Consider the following 6,314-nt stretch of genomic DNA (forward strand, 5'->3'; position numbering starts at 1 on the left):
GCCTCTTTCAACAGTTGGGCCTTACGGGCAACTGACAGGTGGCAACAGGCATAGGGGTCCCTGGGCCTTTTGCTAAACTGTCTCAGGCCCAATATTGGTGGCAGCCAGCCTCAATTCACAGAGAGGCCACCTCCACATGCCTTCAGGTCCAGCACAAGCAGCAGCCAACTACTTATAGCTTTGAGGCACCTACCAGAAAGCCACGGGCTGGTAACAGGCAGGACTGAAATTGCCCTGCATGGGAGCCCCACGCAAGAGACACCAGAAACAATATACACAGAAGCCAGCTTCAGACAACACCAGAAAACTACCTGATTTGACCTACAAGCAGCACACCCAAAGGAAATTCTCAACAGGCACAAGAGCCGGCAGGGGCAAAGCCTCCACTTAGGCGGTCAGCCCTTACACAGCAGCTCATGCACTGTGTGCATTGCCAGTTCTCATAGCTAGTCAATCTGGGAATCAATGCCACCCACTGACACGCCCAAAGCAATCAAGGTTCAGCTGCAACAGGAGAACACTCACAACACAAAGGACACCTCTGGAACACACACATAGGACATAACTGTGTTTCTCTGAAAATAAGACCTAGCCGGACCATCAGCTCTAATGCATCTTTTGGATAAAAAATTAATATAAGACCAGATATTATATTATATTATATTATACCCGGTCTTATATTAAAATAAGACTGGGTCTTTTTTTTTTAATTAAAGTTTATTGGGGTGACAAATTGTTAGTAAAGTTACATAGATTTTTGGTGTACAATTCTGTAATACATTATCTATATCTCACATTATGTGTTCACCATCCAGAGTCAGTTCTTTTTCCATCACCATATATTAGACCCCGTTTACCCTCTTCTAGAGCCTCTCTCCCCCCCTTCCCCTCTGGTAACCCCTAAACTATTGTCTATGTCTATGAGTTCATGTTCCTTCATTTGTTTGTCTTGTTCTTTTGTTGTTTTCAGTTTTATATACCACATATCAGTGAAATCATATCGTTCTCTACTTTTTCTGTCTGACTTATTTCACTTAGCATTATAATCTCAAGATCCATCCATGTTGTCACAAATGGTACTATTGCATCTTTTCTTACTGCCAAATAGTATTCCATTGTGTATATATACAACTTCTTTATCCATTCATCTATCGAAGGACATTTTGGTTGTTTCCATATCTTGGCCACCATAAATAAAGCTGCAACAAACATTGGAGCACACATAAAACCAGGTCTTATATTAATTTTTGCTCCAAAAGTCCCACATGGGCCAGTGAGCTGCGCCCTCCACAACTAGACTGAAGACAATGAGCTGCCGCTGAGCTTCAGGGAGCGGGGGGGGGGGGGGGGGGGGGTGAAGGGGAGGCAGCCGGATGGCTCTTGGTTAGAGAGTGAGCTCTTAACAACAAGGTTGCTGGTTCAATTCCGCATGGGATGGTGGACTGCGCCCCCACAACTAGACTGAAAACAGCTAGTGGACTTGGAGCTGTCCCTCCACAAGATTAAAGGACAACAACTTGGAGTTGATGGGCCCTGGAGAAACATACTGTTCCCCAATATTCCCCAGTAAAATTAAACAAACAAACAAACAAAAAAAGAATCAGTCTATTCTTTACTCCTAAGGAAACTGGAAAAGGAAGAGCAAACTAAGCCCAAAGGGAGTACAAGAGGGAAATAAAGATCAGAGAGGAAATAAATGAAATAGAGACCAAAAAAATAATACAAAAAATCAATGAAACCAAGAGCTGGTTGTTTGAAAAAATAAACAACATCGACAAACCTTTAGCCAGACTCACCAAGAAAAAGACAGAGATCACCCAAATTAATAAAATAAGAAATGAAAGAGACGAAATGACAACAGACACCAAAGAAATACAAAAAATTTTAAGAAAATACTACAAGCAACTATACACCAACAAATTAGACAATCTAGAAGAAATGGATAAATTTCTAGAAGCATACAATCTTTCAAGGCTGAATCAAGAAAAAACAGAAAATCTGAACAGACCAATTACTACCAATGAAATTGAATAAGTAATCACCAAGCTCTTCCCAACTAATAGAAATCCTGGACCAGATGGCTTCACAAGTGAATTTTACCAAACATTCAAAAAGGAATTATCACCTATTCTTCTCAAACTATGCCAAAAAATCCAGAAGAAGGGAAGGCTCCCAAGCTCAGTTTATCAGGCCACTATCACCCTGATCCCAAAATCAGACAAAAGCATTACAAAAAAAGAAAACTATAAGCCAATATCTCTAATGAACATAGATGCAAAAATCCTCAACAAAATATTAGCAAACAGAATTCAGCAATACATTAAAAAGATTATATACCACGACCAAGTGGGATTTATTTCTGGTATGCAAGGTTGGCTCAATATCTGCAAATCAATTAATGTGATACACCCCATTAACAAAATGAAAAATAAAAATCACATGGTCATACCACTAGATGTAGAAAAGCATTTGACAAAATCCTGCATCCATTTATGATAAAAACTCTCAGCAAAGTGGGAATAAAGTGATCATATCTCAACATAATAAAGGCCATATATGATAAACCCACAGCTAACATCATACACAATGGGGAAAAGCTAAACACATTCCCCTTAAGATCAGGAACAAGACAAGGTTGCCCACTTTCTACACTTTTATTCAACATAGTTCTGGAAGTTCCAGCCACAGCAATCAGACAAGAACAAGAAATAAAAGGCATCCAAATTGGAAAAGAGGAAGTCAAATTGCCATTACATACAGAAAACATGATACTATATAGAGAGGACACCAAAGATTCCACCAAAAGATTATTGGAACTGATAAATGAATTTAGTAAAATAGCAGGATGTAAAATTAATATTCAGAAATCAGTTGCATTTGTATACACCAATAACAAACTATCAGAGGGAGAAATTAAGAAAACAATCCCATTCACAATTGCTTCAAAAACAATAAAATACTTAGAAATAAATTTAATCAAGGAAGTAAAAGACCTGTATTCAGAAAATTTTAAGACATTGAAGAGAGAAATTAAAGAAGATACAAATAAATGGAAACATATACCATGCTCATAGATAGGAGGAATTAATATAGTTCTTAAGTGGTCCATACTATACATAAGGCAATATATAGATTCAACGCAATCCCTATCAAATTACCAATGATATTTTTTCACAGAAGTAGAACATATAATCCTAAAATTCAAATGGTACCATAAAAGAATCCAAATAGCCATGGTTATCTTGAGAAATAAGAAGAAAGTGGGAGGTATCATGCTACTTGACATCAAATCACACTACAAGTCTGTCATAATCAGAACAGCAAGGTATTGGCAGAAAAACAGACACATAGATCAATGGAACAGAACAAAGAGCCCAGAAATAAATCCATGCCTATATGGTCATTTAATCTATGACAATGGAAGCAAGAATTTACATTGGAGTAAAGCAGTCTGTTTAATAAAAGGGTCTGGGAAATCTGCAAAAAAATGAAGCTGGACCACATTCTTATGCCACATACAAGAATAAATTCAAAATGGATTAAAGATTTATATGTAAGACTCAAAACCATAAAACTCCTAGAAGAAAATATAGGAAGCAAATTTACAGACATTACCCTTAGTAATATTTTTACTGATATATCCCCTTGGGCAAGGGAAGCAAAAGAAAAAATAAACATGTGGGATTACATCAAACTAAAAAGCTTTTCTACAGCAAAGGAAACCATCAACAAAATAAAAAGGTATCCTACTGAATGGGAGAAGATATTTGTCAATGATACATCTGATAAGGGGTTAATATTCAAAATTTATAAAAAACTCATACCAAAAAAAACCAAGCAACCCAATTAAAAAATGGGCAGAGGACATGAAGAGACTTTTCTCTAAAGAGGATGTACAGGGGCCGGCCCGGTGGCTCAGGCGGTTAGAGCTCCATGCTCCTAACTCAGAAGGCTGATGGTTCAGTTCCCACATGGGCCAGTGGGCTCTCAACCACAAGGCTGCCAGTTCAATTCCTCGAGTCCCGCAAGGGATGGTGGGCTCTGCCCCTGCAACTAAGATTGAACATGGCACCTTGAGCTGAGCTGCCGCTGAGCTCCTGGATGGCTCAGTTGGTTGGAGCGTGTCCTCTCAACCACAAGTTGCCAGTTTGATTCCTTGACTCCCGCAAGGGATGGTGGGCTGCGCCCCCTACAACTAGCAACAGCAACTGGACCTGGAATTGAGCTGCGCCCTCCACAACTAAGATTGAAAGGACAACAACTTGACTTGGAAAACAGGCCTGGAAGTACACACTGTTCCCCAATAAAGTCCTGTTCCCCTTCCCCAATAAAATCTTTAAAAAAAAAAAAAAGAGGATGTACAGATGGCCAAGAGACATATGAAAAAAATGCTCAATGTCACTAATAATTAGAGAAATGCAAATAAAAACCATAATGAGTTACCACCTCACCCCGGTCAGAATGGCTATCATCAATAAATCAACAAACAGCAAGTGCTGGCGAGGATGTGGAGAAAAGGGAACCCTCATGTACTGTTGTGGGGATTGCAGATTGATGCAGCCACTACGAAAACCAGTATGGAGGTACCTCAAAAAACTGAAAATGGAACTACTTTATGACCCAGAAATTCCACTCCTGGGTATCTAACCAAAGAAATTCAAAACACTAATTCAAAAAAATATGTGCACCCCTATGTTTATTGCAGCACTATTCACAATAGCCAAGATATGGAAACAACAGAAATGCCCATCGATAGACGACTGGATAAAGAAACCGTGGTACATTTATACAATGCAGTATTACTCGGCCATAAAGAAGAATGAAATCTTACCATTTGCAACGACATGGATGAACCTAGAGTGAAATAAGTCAGACAGAGAAAGACAAATACCATATGATCTCACTTATATGTGGACTCTAAAGAACAGATTAAACGAACACACAAAACAGAAATAGACTCAGACATATAGGGAAAAAAAATCTGATGGTTGCTAAATTGGAGGGGTGTTGGGACTCTGGGGGAGAAAGTAAAGGGATTAGAAAGTACTAATTAGTAGTCACAATATAGCCACGGTGATACGAAATACAGTTTGGGGAATATAATCAATAATGTTGTCAAGATTATGTAGGTTGCCAGATAGGCACTGTACTTCACAGACTGTGTAGATACCTGACCACTGTGCTATATACCTGAAGCTGAAGTTGAATACTATTGAATGTCAACTATAATTAAATATATATACCATGTTTCCCCCAAAATAAGACCTAACCGGACAATCAGCGCTAATGCGTCTTTTGGAGCAAACATTAATATAAGACCCGGCCTTATTGTACAGTAAGACTAGGTCTTATATAACACCGGGTCTTATATTATTAATGTTTGCTCCAAAAGACACATTAGAGCTGACTGTAAGGTTAGGTCTTATTTTCGGAGAAACGGGGTATATATGGTCATGGGAGGTGGAATACAACATTGGGAATATAGTCAGTGGAATTGTAACAGCTATATTCGATGTCAGAGGGGTAGTAGATTGGGGGCCGTTATCACTTTGTGAGGGTTGTAAATGTCTAACTATTAAATTTTTTTGTAACAAAAAAGGACTTAAAAAATGTATATCCATAAAATGTAATATTATCCAGCAATTAAAAAGACTGAAGCACTGATTCATTCTACGGCATGGATGCACCTTGAAAACATTGTGTAAGTGAAAGAAGCCAGACACACAAAAGGCCACATATTGTGTGATTCAATTTATATGAAATATCTAGAATAGGTAAATCCATAGAGACACAAAGTAGATTAATTAATTAAAAGTAGACACAAAATAGGTTGGAGGGGGGAACTAGGGAGGGGTGTGAGGAATGGAGAATGAATGCTAATGGATATGGATTTCTTATGATGAAAATATTCTGGAATTAGTGGTAAAGAGAACACAATCTTTTGAATATACTGAAAAGCACTGAATTGTACACTTTAAAAGGGTGAATTTTAAAGTATATAGATTTTGTCTCAATTTTTAAAATGCAGTAAAATTAATAAAAATAATATCACAGCTAGGATATTGATATTGGTATAATCTACCAATGTTATTAAGATTTCCCTAGTTTCTCTCTTGTGCTTTCAGTATTCTGTGTTTCTACAAAGGACTTAGCAATTATGAAGAATTATATTACTTTTAAAAATAATAAAAACCCTACGATTATATGTAAACCCATACTTAGAGCTGGAGTTACAACCCACAATTCTCATTGTAATTTCATTACAAAAATTGCCCTTCATATATAGTTTTATAGAACTAATATCATAACACAAA

This window comes from Rhinolophus ferrumequinum, chromosome 19 (genome assembly GCF_004115265.2).
Source record: "Rhinolophus ferrumequinum isolate MPI-CBG mRhiFer1 chromosome 19, mRhiFer1_v1.p, whole genome shotgun sequence".
NCBI classification, from domain to species: Eukaryota; Metazoa; Chordata; class Mammalia; order Chiroptera; family Rhinolophidae; genus Rhinolophus; species Rhinolophus ferrumequinum.